This window comes from Mustela nivalis, assembly GCF_964662115.1.
Source record: "Mustela nivalis genome assembly, chromosome: 8".
Lineage (NCBI taxonomy): Eukaryota > Metazoa > Chordata > Mammalia > Carnivora > Mustelidae > Mustela > Mustela nivalis.
In genome coordinates this window covers 35,935,853-35,949,682 of record NC_139027.1, presented here as the reverse complement: position 1 = coordinate 35,949,682, position 13,830 = coordinate 35,935,853, and positions in this window count along the sequence as shown.

Sequence of the window (13,830 nt, the reverse complement as noted above, 5' to 3'; positions counted from 1 at the left end):
AAAAAAAAGAGGGAGCGTGAGAGAGAGACTCCCAGTCTTTAGGATAAGAGGCACACTGCCTCCCCTGCCTGGCTCAGGGCTGGCCTTGGGTGTCCTGGTCATTGTCTGCCCAGGAATAAGGGGTGGTCCCATAGTAACTTGGGAGCCATAGTGACAGCTCTTCGAGAAGAAACCATTTAGACATTTGCCCTGAGCTGATAATAAAATAAAGAAACATTCAGAGAAGGTGACACAGAACAGAAGTGAGAACCATGGCAAGGTTATCCCGAGAAAAACAGAGCAGGTTTGTCTGTTGGCCGTGGGAGGACCGAGCACTAAAGATTGCTAACCTGCTCTCTGCATGGCTTGGCTGCCAGAATTATCTTGAAGGCAGGAGGGAGGAGAAGGAGCAGGGAATTGAAACCATTTGGTCTCGGGGCTGAGATTGTATTTTGCAGATTTGGCAGAGGAATTTTTAGTCATTACTTTTATTAACCCTTACTCAGAAAACAGAGGGCAAACTGCTTGTATGTGTTGTGCTTTGCTGTGGAGACCAAGGTGGCAGGCAAGGAGCAGAGACTCACACATACGTGTATGTTTCCTGCCTGTTTAGTAGATGGCAATATTGTGTCCCTTCGACAGGAAGGCAGGCTAAATGCGCAGATGGTTGCAAAAATAAGATATTGTCTTTGTTAATTTTGCCTCTTGAGTGGCTTATTTCCCCATTTCATGTTTTCCCAACATGGTACCCCGACCCTGTCCCCTGACATTATCCACCTGCTTGCCAATATTAAACACGAATCCAGCCGGAAACGGTTGTCCTTGCAGGCTCTCTGTGAAGATCTGGGCCGAAGCTGGCTGACACCATGTGGAAATCTGAGTGCCTTCCTGGAGGTGGCAGGCCCTAACGTCTCTGCACTGGGGAGGGCCCGAGCCCACTGCTGGTACGGTGGTAACCCTAGCAGCACATGCTGTGGCAGTTGGTAGCAGCTTAAAAACCTACTAATAAAGTCCCAGAGCAACTCTGGGAAGAGGGATTTATCCATGGCACTGTAGGTAAGCAGTAATAGAAAGGGGAAAGCTCAGTGTCGTCATCGTCGTCTTTTTTTTTTTTTTTTTTTTTGAAGAAATTTCGTCTTCAGTAATACTTGTTAATCTCTTCATCAATTGAAGACCCAAGACAGGAGAGGGGCTTGAAACACTCCTTTAAGAATTATGTGAGTTGTGTCCTTAGATTTTTTTTTCCCCCTCTTCTGGTAGAAAACTCTAACGACCTTATATATTTTGTGTCATATATTGATCAGATTTGGGGAAAAACCCCAAAACCGTTCTCTTAGGTTGACTAACTTCTCTTTCCTTTCTTAAAAAAAAAAAAGAAAAAAAAGAAAAAAGAAAAATGGAACTTTTGTTCTCTAAAAGGTGGGGCAAAGTAGAATCAAAAGGTTGATGGCAGCGCAGAGAGACGGCCAGTGACAAAAGGGAGGTCTGTGGCTGACAGCCAGTGTCTACTTAGGAAGAAACAGCAGATGCCATGAAGTGGCACCCTAGGACACAGGGTGCTCCCAAATTAAAGCAGAGCGGTCTGGGGCTGCTGCCAAGGGTCAGCAGAGAGCACATCTGTGCATGTTTGGGGCCTTATGTTCTTTTTCTGAAGCTTAAGAATTAGCTGCATTTTTATTGACAAAGAATCACTGAAACATCATTTTTGAACAGAAATAAGTACCAGAACTGTGGTTTCCCGTTTTGGAGACTCTGGGAGTACAGGTGGGAGTACAGGGTAAGGGTTGGACCAGTGCTGGGCTGTTCACAGAAGTATCCCCAGGCAGGTTCTGGCCATATCTCCCTAGCAGGTAAGAGTGGTATCTGCGCTCATTACTGAATAGGCTCATTATGCTAATTTATTTAAATCACACAACAATCCAGTCAGTTGATCTAACAACTGACTGGAAAAAACCTAGCCGGTTTTTTTTTTTTTTTAAAATTATTTATTTATTTATTTGACAGACAGAGATCACAAGCAGGAGAGATGCAGGCAGAGAGAGAGAGAGAGGAGGAAGCAGGCTCCCTGCTGAAGCAGAAAGCCCGATGCGGGGCTCGATCCCAGGACCCCGGGATCATGACCTGAGCTGAAGCAGAGGCTTTAACCCACTGAGCCACCCAGGTGCCCCAACTAGCCAGGTTTATAGAAAGAAAAGGGAGGTTCACAGAGGCCGAACCACCTCTTTGAGGTCACCTAGCTGTGATCAGTGATGCTGGAAATAGGCTCAGGAGGTCTCTCTACTCCCTGGGCTGCTGGGCAGAGGCAGAGTGCACAGAGCCCCCACTGCCCTGCTTCTAGGGCCTTCAGGAACACTGTCTGAGGGCAGGCAGTCCAAGCAGATACCTAAGCAGATACCTCTGGGTTGTGTTTCCACAGTTGCCCCGAGAACTGGATGTGTGTCTTGGTCTCCAACACCAGAGCAGGGGGTTTGGGTAGCAACTTGAAAAGACAAGAATGTGATTTGCCTTCCCTTTCGTGGCTCAGGAGTCAGAGTAGCTAGAACACTCCCAGTGTGGGATGCAGGCATCAGGCTCTAACTAGATTAGGGGCTTGGAGGCCCGTAGCAGTATGTGTACGTCAGGATGGAGTATCATGGTCCATAGAACCATGTATTAGAAATGGGAACACTTGCTTTACGTCTTGTATTGTTTTGGACAGTGATTGTCACTTACACATAGCTTTGTATTGCGGTGGTTGAGATGTGGAATTTTGTAGACTCGATCTGGAGAGGACTATGAATGTGCACCGACAGTGGAGACCCATGTTCCCTTCCCTGGGAAGGTGATCCTGGAGACAATAGTGTCCTCCACAGCAGGTGTAGCATCAGCAGCCCCACACACTTAGCAACCATTTTATCACCTTTTATTTGGTTGCCCCAGTGCCATTGAGGACTTGCAGTTTAGCATTAAAAAGCAGCCATTCCCTTTGCGGCCCTGCATTTTGAGGAAGTTGTTTCTATTAGTTGCAAATTAAGGGTGACTGTGGGTGACTTGGGAGTGGCATTAATGGAGGGTGTGCTGGAAACTAATAGGATTACCAACCACAGCGCAGCAGCCGATGTCGAACAAGTGCCAAACTATGCTTTCATTTCTTTACCACTGTTGAAAGCTGGTCTCTTGGAAATCCCCATAAACGGTAAAACTGAGGTCTCTTTTGGAAAAGAAGCAGCTATCACCTAATGCAGACTCTCCCAGCTTGGAACGGTTCCGGGGCTGGTGATTGAGGCGGGGATCCCCAGGCCACTTTACATGTGTGTTCCCACATACGAGCACTTAGAAGCTGGGAGGAATGCTCACGTGACCCCCACCCCCCACCCCAGCCAAGCTCGGTTCTAGAATGCTCCAGAGAAGGAGGAGGGAGGAGGGCTTCCCAACAGGATGTTAGGGGACGGTTCTATGTTCTACGAGCTGCTTCAAGTGGCTGTGGCCTCTCTGACCAGTGAACCACCGTCCTGCGGGTACCCCCTGCAGTAGTGGTGAGAAACCCAACACAAACGATTCTTCTTACCTGCTGGCCACATTCTGAGGATGTTCTCCCTGAAAACCCTCTTCTAAGGCTGGTAGCAATTCAGTTGTATAGAACAAAGAACAGGACTTGTGGCTGGGACTGTGGCTGGGACTGAATAAAACTTTCCAAAGCCAATATGCACCTCTTGAAAACAGCATCACTTATAGGTGGTGAAATTTTGTGTTTGTGGTCACTTCCGTAAGAAGTGTGACATTAGGCCTTTTAATTAGCAATACGACACCCCCAGGAGGAATCAGAGAGAGCTGCAAATCTTCCTCTGGACCATACATTTTGTCCTCTGTGCTTGGGTTGAATGTGCTGGCTTGGAATCCCTGAGGAACATTTCTCCAGAAATGAGCCCTGTGGTGCAGAAGCTAAGCTTGGGCATCTGTAGGGGTGGGGTGGGCCTGTGTTATTACGAGGTGGCAGAGTGTAGTGATGAGACAGGTGGGTCAGACCCCAGGTCCACTAGTAGTTGGTGGTGGAAGCTTGGCACGGTGCGTACATTTTCGTACCTCAATATTCTCCTCTGTAAATTGGAGATAGTTATGGTAACCATGCATCCTAAGCTTACTGGGGGGATTACACAAGTTAATAACACACAGAAAGTGTGGAGAAAACAGCCTGATACATGGGCCACACTCAGCTGTGCCCCTTAGTGCCGTCGTAAGCAGCTGCAGAATCGGGGGCTGATTTTGGTGTGGCTCACGTGCCTTCTGAAAGCTGTCTAGCATTTCCCCCTGGCCATCCTTGGAGACACTTGGAGTCAGTTCCGTGTGTGCACATTCCTTCCTTTTGTGCTATCAGAAAGAAAAGAGTTGGATATGGTTCAAAACCACAGGGAGGAGGCAAGTGAGATAAAGTTTTCCACATAGATGGAGTCAGGCCTTCTAAATGGTCTGTCTCTGATCCTTGGGGAAGCAGCTGACCCATCTCAGTGGGTCTGGCCTGAAGTCCCTGCAGGCACAGCTGATGAGAGGTGAGTCTCTGTCTTGCCTTCTGACTTCGCTCTCGGGTTCTGCTCAGCCTCACTCTCACCTGCACTGCCTTCTGCTCACCCTCCTCCCAGCGGTGTCTGGATGGCCTCTCCAGCGCTTTTCTGGCGAGTCTTACAGCTTAAGGAGAACTTGTGGGGGTGAACCATGAGTGCAGTGTGCAAAACTGCTGCAGGGTCCACAGCCCCGCACCTGGAGAGAGACGTTGAGCCTTACCGGCACCCAGTATGCTTCCTTCATGTCTCCTCCCAAACATTACCTCCTCACAACTTCCCTCACAACAGATTCGTGTTGCCTGTTTCATTACCTTCTGGATAACTGGAAACGTGCAGTATGTGGTCTTTTGAGCTTAGCTTCTTTTGCTTAATGCTTAGTGAGATTCCTCTGTGTTGTCAACAGGGGCAGTTCTGTCTTTCCTGTTGCTGTCTAGAGTGCCACTGTATACTCATCCCTTCATTCTCCTTCAAAGGTTACCTGCGCTCTTTTCTGTTTTGGGCTATCATGAATAATGGTGCCATGAGCATATCTTTTGGTGAATATATGTAGGCATCTCTGTTGCGTATGTGTCAAAGACTGGAACTGATGGGCCACAAGTTGTGCTTTACTTTCAGCATCAGTGAATATTGCCTAATGGTTGTTCAGACGGTTGAGCAAATTATATCCCCACTAGCAGTATATGAGCTTTCCTTTGGAGAATGTCCTCACCAACACTTGGTACTACTAGTTTACTTTTGGACTGGATGTAGAGATATCTCATTGTGGCTTCAGTTTGCATTTCTCTGACGATTAAAACTTGGATTTTGTGCATTTTTACATGTGTATTGGCCATTTGGATACTACCTTTTGAGAAGTGTCTGTTTACATTATTTGCTTAATTTTTTTTTTAAAGATTTTTTTTTTCTTTTAAAGATTTTATTTATTTGACAGACAGAGATCACAAGTAGGCAGAGAGGCAGGCAGATAGAGAGTGAGAGAAGGAAGCAGGCTCCCTGCTGAGCAGAGAGCCCGATGTGGGACTAGATCCCAGGACCCTGAGATCATGACCCGAGCCGAAGGCAGCGGCCTAACCCACTGAGCCAAGTTGGGTTGTTAGTCTTTGTCTGATTGTAAGATTTTCTTCATATTTCCTTGATAGGAGTCCTTTGCCAGATATATTTGTTACAGCTACTTTCTCCTGCTGTGTGGTTTGCTTTTAATTTTTTATGCAATCTTATAGAAACTTTATTGTTTTACCTTTCTCATTTGGGTTTACAATGCTATTGGAATTGTTGAGTTTATTTCTGGAATCTCAATTCTAGTCCATTGAAGATTCTGTGTGTATGCCTGTTCCTGTACCAGTACCACACTATCTTGATTATTGTATCTTTTTGCAGGGTTATGTAGATTTTGAAATTTGGAAGTGTGAGCCTTCCAAACTTGTCCTTCTTTTTTAAGATTGTGTTGGCTACTTAGGGTCTTTTTGTAATTCCCAATGAATTTGAGGATCCGTTTGTCTATTTCTGGAAAAAAGCAGTTGGAATTTCAATAGGAATCACATTGAATCTGTAAATGAACTTGGGGAGCATTGCCATGTTAACAACATTAGGTCTTAAGATCCATGAATGTGGGATATCTTTCTATAATTTAGATCTTTAATTTTGTCCAAGGAAGTATTATGGTTTTCCAGGTTCAAGTTTTATGCTTTTTTGTTTTTTTTTCTTTTTAATATGATTGTAAGTGGGATTATTTTCTTAATTTCATTTTTGAATTTTTCATTAGTATATAAAAATACAACTGATTTTTGAGTATCAACTGTGTATCTTATAACTTTGCTGAACTTGTTCATTAGCTTTAGTAGATTTTGTTGATTCTTTAAGATTTATATAAGATCATGTCACCTGCAGATAGAGATAGTTTTCCTTATTTTCCAGTAGGATACCTTTTATTTCTTTTCTTCATAAGATTTAGTTGATTTTCTTGACCAAAAGCTTCCTGGATTATGGTAAGCCTTTGGTTAATTTTCAGAGTTCTGAAAAAGTCAATTTTGAGAAACTTTGCCAGTTTTTTGGTTGCTTTTACGGAGGGGCAAACTTTCAGGTTTCTGACTTATCCATTTTTGTGGATGTCACCTCAGGCGTTTGTTTACATTTACCCACATGGATGCCTTTTTCCTTGCTCTTTTTTGTTTCTGTTTTTTTTTTTTTTTTTTTTTTTCTTTTTGTAGGGGAAGCATTTTCCTTCCACTGAAGAGTTTCCTTCAGTATTTCATTCATTGTGGGTTTTGTTTTGATGAACACTCTCAGGTTTCTGTTTTAGGGACTTGGGGTCTGAAAGTGTATTTATTGTGTCTAGAGCTTTGAAAAATATTTCACTGGGTATAGAATTCTTAGTTGTAAGCTATTTCATTCCTAGCACTTAAAAAAATCATTCCCTTGTTTCCATTAGAAAAGTCACCATTGGCCTCTTTGTTGTGCCTTTGAAAATCCTATGTCTTCTCTGCTCTGGCTGCTTTCAGGACATTTTTATCTTTGGTTTTCTATAATTTTACTGTGGTGGACCAGTCAGGGCTCCACACGTTCTCCCTTGGATCCTGTCACTGGGATGTGATCACACTGAGGTAAAAGTAGAGACATACACCAAACAACAAAAGCACTGCAGGGACGCCTGGGTGGCTCAGTTGGTTAAGCAGCTGCCTTTGGCTCAGGTCATGATCCCAGCGTCCTGGGATCGAGTCCCACATCGGACTCCTTGCAGGGAGCCTGCTTCTCCCTCTGACTCTGCCTGCCTCTCTGTCTACCTGTGCTTGCTCTCGCTCGCTGTCTCTCTGACAAATAAATAAGTAAAATCTTTAAAAAAAAAAAAAGCACTGTAACACTTCTAATGACTAGTAAGTTTGAAATAGCACCAATGAAGTTTATTTCAGCCTCTCTGTCTGCCTGTGCTTGCTCTCGCTTGCTGTCTCTCTGACAAATAAATAAGTAAAATCTTTAAAAAAAAAAAAAAGCACTGTAACACTTCTAATGACTAGTAAGTTTGAAATAGCACCAATGAAGTTTATTTCCATGGGAACATTACATTCTGTAGTTCTAGAGATGTAAGGAGTCCAGTCCAGTTTTGTATGTAATTAGTGCTCTGTACGTGTTTCTCTAAATGTTTCAGTGAACGAATGAATGGTTGGATGGAAGAATTAGACTAATTGGGGATCAGGCCAAGTTGCAGATAGGTGGGCTTTGGCTTTTGAGCTGGTGGTCATCTGGTTTTCCTGAGCAAGTCCCTGAAGTGTGGGCCCTTTTCTTCCCTTGTACAGGAGGACACTGGTGTGGGGCCAGTAATCTGAAAATGAAGTAGCTCTCTGCACGGAGCTCAGCAGTCAACCATCTTGGTGGCTTTTCAGCTCATCCAAGGGCTTGCCTCATCTATGTTTTCTCCACGATCTGGGAGTAAGGAGATGATGCTGGGTGACTGCTTCGGCCCCGGTCAGACATTTCCTGTGCCCACACAGCTCGCATTTGGCACCTATGCTGTGTCACACAGCTGCATGGCTGTCTCCATGTGCTGCCTGCTTGCTCTCCCCAGTGCCTGGTCTGATATGTGGTAAGCGCTCAGTGGGTCAGGAAGGGAGGAATGATGATACTGTGTTTCTTCTATGACAGCAGGAGCTCTACCACCCAGTTTTTTTCATCAAGTGGAAACTTCTTTCCTTCTCCTCTTCTTCTTCTTTTTTTTTTTTTTTTAAGATTTTTATTTATTTATTTGACAGATCACAAGTAGTCAGAGAGGCAGGCAGAGAGAGAGAGGAGGAAGCAGGCTCCCCACTGAGCAGGGAGCTCGATGCAGGGCTCGATCCCAGGACCCTGAGACCATGACCCGAGCTGAAGGCAGAGGCTTTAACCCACTGAGCCACCCAGGCACCCAAACTTCTTTCCTCTTCCAAAGAGGGAGTTGATAAGTGATGGTGGGAGAGAGATTACTTTTTTTAAAAAAGTTTTTTAAAGATTTTATTAATTTTTTGTCAGAGAGATAGAACACACGCAGCAGGAGCAGCAGGCAAAGGGAGAAGCAGGGAGAGGGAGAAGAAGCTCCCTGCTCAAAGTTGGGACTCGATCCCTGGACCCTGGGATCATGACCTGAGTCCAAGGCAGATGCTTAACAGACTGAGCCACCAGAAGGAGATTGCTTTTAAAAGAAAGGAGCCCAGGGGCACCTGGGTGGCTCAGTGTGTTACAGCCTCTGCCTTAGCTCAGGTCATGGTCCCAGGGTCTTGGGATTGAGCCCCGCATCAGGCTCCCTGCTCAGCAGGGAGCCTGCTTCCCTTCCTCTTTCTCTGCCTGCCTCTCTGCCTACTTGTGATCTCTGTCTGTCAAATAAATAAAATCTTAAAAAACAAAAACAACAACAAAAAAATCACTTAAAAAAAAAGAAAAGAAAAGAAAAGAAAGGAGCCCAAACTGCTCACTGGCTCTTCCTTGCTTGCGAGTTGCTAACTTAGGGGGTAAGGGAGGAATGTGCTTGGCTCAGCTCCCTTTTTCTGCTTACACTCCCCCTCCTTCCCTCTGTGCCCTGCTTTCCTGCTCTGGATACCAGGCCCCTCATACTCAGAAGGTAAATAGGATCCTGTGCCAGAGGAAGGCCTGCTTATTTGGGAGATGGCTGTGTGCAGGTGTGGCCCTTGTCTGCTCACCCAGCAGAGCTCACCCAGCCCCTTGTTGGAAGCCCTCAGCAGCATCAGTTCCTCTTTCGGCTTCTCGTATTTTCCTTCTTCTGGTCCCTAGATGGCCTATGAGACCCTGTCTGCCTCATCTGCTCAGCCTACCTGGGGTGAACCGATGGCTGGCTGTCACTTACTTCTCAAGTAGGAAGCCCTCTCAGTGGCAGCTGTTCCCTACATCCACCTTCCTCAAACTCATTTCCTTTAGGGCAATGACAGTATGGTTTTCAACCTTGTGTCTACCATGTCAATGCGAGTGACCCTTGGTAATCAGTGACAAGGATCCTAACAGCACCTAACATGTGATTGTATCTGGCTCTTGGCTTCAGATCTAGACCTCAGGGTCCACTAACTCTGTCTGGGCCTCTCTTTCTCCATCTGCATATTGGGGGCTTACAGCACTGCTGTGAATAAGTAAGAGGGTACATGTGATAGGCAGAGCAGAGTGACAAACTCTGGTGACGGCTGGTCTTTTTACAGCCTCTGTAGACATGGGACATACTTCATATCTACTTTCTCCTTTCTTTCTGGCCTGGAGGTGTATGATCACAAGTCAGACTGATTTCTCTCTTTACTTCAGGAATCCCAAGAAGCACGTAAGTGCAAATGTCACTTCTTCTGATGCTCCCACGGTTCCCTGCTGACGTTGCAGCAGGGGCCTCATGGAAAAACTGTAACACTCTTTCAGGAACTTTTTCCTAATTTGTTATTTGCTGGACTCACAAAGTTTCTTCATGCCCAGGATTGCCCACATTTCACAAAATTGGCAGATTTACTTCTTTAAATAAAGGGATGTTTCCTTTGGAGACCAATGACAGTGATCTGGTGGGGCCAAAGTATGAGTCTTCATAGGAAACCAAGGTCCCTCCCAGGGTCATGTTTGCTGTGTCATGACTGCTCTCTGCAAAAGGAGGAAATGACACCAAATATGAAAAACAAAAAGTCATTGAGGAATTAACATAGGGTGAAACCCCTTTTGCAAGTCAGTAGGTAATACTCTGAAAAACCCTGGTTTATTATAATAATTGCTAATCCATTTCAGAATTCTGAGAATTAGTGGCAAAGAAATGTTAGAGATTGTGCCTCCTTTGTGTCAGATCATGATTTTTGTGATGTTTGTCATCTCGATCTTCCTCAGATAGTAAAAAAAACCACACCACCCTTAAAGACTCTTTTATTTCCCCCCTGCATTAAGCAAAGATTTTAATTTTAGATTTATGCATGGTTTGCTTGGCTTCTTAAAAAGGGATTTTTAAGAAGACCTGTGGAAGCCAGTGGCTAAGCTCTCCCATGGGAGGGGGGCCAGGGAAGTGGATTTTGGCTTAACCCTTTCTTAAGTGGCACGACCACCTTTGTTGTGGTGCTGGTTCCTGTTGGAGCTGCTAGTTTATGTCAAGTTTGCCAGAACCTAAACCAAAAAGTTCTGAACGATCACATAACCAGACCACATAGCAAGACATTCCTATACAAAAGGTACTTGGGGCCAGTCAGCACAACCATGGAGAAGCAAAGGATGGCCAGGATGTCTCTACTCTGTGTGTGCATGTGTGTGTGTGTGTGTGTGTGTGTGTTTATGTATGTACGCATATGCTTTAGGGAACCGACAGCTTTTTTGTGGCTCTGTATGGACCTGGTCCTTGGGGAGGCACAATTACACGGCGGCTTGCAGACAGCTTCTGAAGTCTGATCAGTTTGGAATCCAGTCCCTACTCCCCACTCAGGGGATGTGTGACCTTGGGAAAGGGACAGAGCTTTTCTCCTCCCGTTCTGTAAGATGGAGCTGATGACAGGAGCTGTTACTACCATTTTTGTTGTGGAGATTAAACATGATCATGCATAGGGGGCAGTGTGCACAGGCCTGCACGGTGAGTCAGGACCAGCTGTATTCATTTCGGTTGCTAATGTCACACACCACCACAGGCTTTGGGACCTAAAGCAATACATGTTTATTTTCTTACAGCTGGAATCAGAAGTGTGACATGGGTCTTACCAAGTGAAAATCAAAGTGTGGGCAGGGCTGTGCTCCTTTCTGGAGACTCTAGGGGAGAATCTGCTTCCTTGTTCTTTTGGGTTGTTGAGAGAACCCAGTTCCTTATGGCTGTAGGACTGAGCCTCCTGTTTTCTTGTTGGCTGTAAACTGAGGGCCATTTCCAGCTTCCAAAGTCTGCTAGTTCCTTGGCTTGTGACACTGTCCTCCATCTCAAGGCCAGCAGTGGTGGGTTGAGTCCTTACATCACATCTGTAGCAGCTCTTTGGGTCCCTCTCTTGTTTTTAAGAGTCATGTGACTGTATCGGGTCCAACTGGATAATCCAAGGTGATCTCCCTTATCATCTGATTAACAACCTTAAATCCTTCTGCATTCTTTGATTTTGTCACATCCAAGGTTATGGGAATTAAGAGATGAATATCTTTGTGGGGACCATGATTCTCCTACCGTGCCCTCATAGTCATCATCTTCAGTCAGGGCATTTAAAGGAAGTAGCTGCCCACAGGACAGTGTGCTGAGGAGCACTGATACCCCGTGATCGGGGCCTTCTGAAATCATCAGAATAGATCATGTTGGGGCATGTGTTGGGGTGTGGAATGCAGGGATGGGGCTCAGGGACAGTGGTGTGGAGCAGAAGTGGGCACTGAGTAAAGCTGGTCTCAGGCATCCACCCTCTCTGTTGCCCGTCCCTTCAGCTTGGCCATTCTGCATCTCTCACCATGCTCCCTCCACTCCAGCTGCCCTTCTCACCTGCGTCTGATGAGTCAGGGAGCGTGGTTCTTCTTTATGGTGGTTCTGCTTAGGGCCAACCTTGTGTTGGGTACTTTGTCTACACCACTTCACAGCCTGTCTACACTCACACAAGCTAATATGCTTGGCCCAAGATCACACAGTACATCAGTTAAGGTTGTGATAGCGCTGGCAATAAACAGGGATTTACTGGAGGGCTATGGAGCTTATTTCTAGATTCCTGAGAAAATCTGAAACAAGCAGGCCTCAGTAGGAGCAGGTGTCGAGAGTCCTGGGGACCCTAGTGGCACAGTGACAGGCCTTCTGGCTTGAACGGTGCTGGGAACAGGCCTGAGGTCCAAAAGACCCATGTCTGGGAGCTCTGTCAGTCACTGTGTGTTCTAGGAGTGGGACCTGATGGTCAGGTGCTTAACAGGTATATGTGAAGTTTTTAGACATTTCTGAATCTGGATTCAGGAGCAGATAAAGCTTGGGTTTGTACTGGAATCCTCAGTTCAAAACAAGAACAGTATATACAGTGAAAAAGAGGGTTTGCCACTGGCTGGCTGTTAGTCTGTGAAGGGGATTGGCCAGCTGTTTCTCCCCAGGTTCTGTCAGCTCTGGCCAGGGTCATTGAGCCCTTAGTTCCTGGGGGAGGTGGTGTGACTGGGCAGCCACCCAGTGATGACCATCCTACCGCTAGTAAGTGGAGGAGCTAAAATTTGAACCCAGGTTTGTTTGCCCCCATGCCCAGGTCAGTCTCTCCCATGATTTCATTCTCCAGAAGAAAATCAGTTTGATAGCATATGTCCCCTTGTTAAGTAAGCTTCTGGTGCTTCCCACTAGTATTTCTCTCTTGCAAATGACTGTAGGAAGAGACTTCTGAAGCAGGTAGGGTTCCTGACACTGAGGCTGCTGGCAGGGGAGGTCCTGTGCCCCTTGCTTATGACAGTAGGGGAACCGCCATCAGTGTTGCCTACAGGAAGGCCCTAGAGGAGGAGGTAAGATCCTGGCTGTGAGGCAAGAGAGGCCACTGATGGACACGAGCCTGCCCCTGCCCCTAACACAGGGCTGGCACATCGGGGCACCAACTGCATGACTAGATTGAACACAGAAACAAATTTGCCAGAGATGGGATTGTGCAGGCTATTCTGGGCTGAGAAGAGATTGCATTTTTTGTTTCTTTACTGTAAAAAGGAGCAAACACAGCCAGAAGTAGGAGTAGTTGAGGAGAGGGCTATCTGCAGGAACCTGAAAAAATCTGATGTTAGCTGAAATGATCGGGTCCAAGGGCCACCTCAGCATGTGGAAAACCTTGCCCTCAAGGGAAGTGTGTGTGGGGAGTTGGCTTAGGGCCTTCACTTTGGCACCAGCCAAGAGCGTGTCTCTGGATGTTTAGGTGGTGAGGGGCAAAGAGATGTGGGTCTAGAACCCAGCCCTAGGTGGCTGCAGTGATGCGTCCCTAAGCTGCTTCTCGTGGCATGGCCTCCAGTGCTCAGCCCTGAGCCATCTGGAAGGATGTGCAGGTCGCTCAGCTGGCATCTCTGTGTGTCAAAGTTGACTCATTGGACACACAGACACACACAGGACTTGGTTAGGAAATATGAGTCATCTAGAGGAGTTTGAGATTGAGTACAGAATATGGACAAATCTTAAATCTACAGAGCAGGCTGATTTTAAAGTGCTGCCAACACTGCACTTATGCTAGGCGTCAGGCTCAGGGCCAGGCGCTCCTCTGCATCAGCGCACTGCATGTGCTGCACAGGGTGCACAGATTTCCCCCTTTGCCCATGAGAAAACCAAGGTGTAGCAGGGTGAAGGGTGTTGTGAGAAGTCCTCCAGCTTGTAGGAGGGGGGCAAGGCAGAACCTTCATTGAGCACAAGGAAGAAATGACATTAAGATAC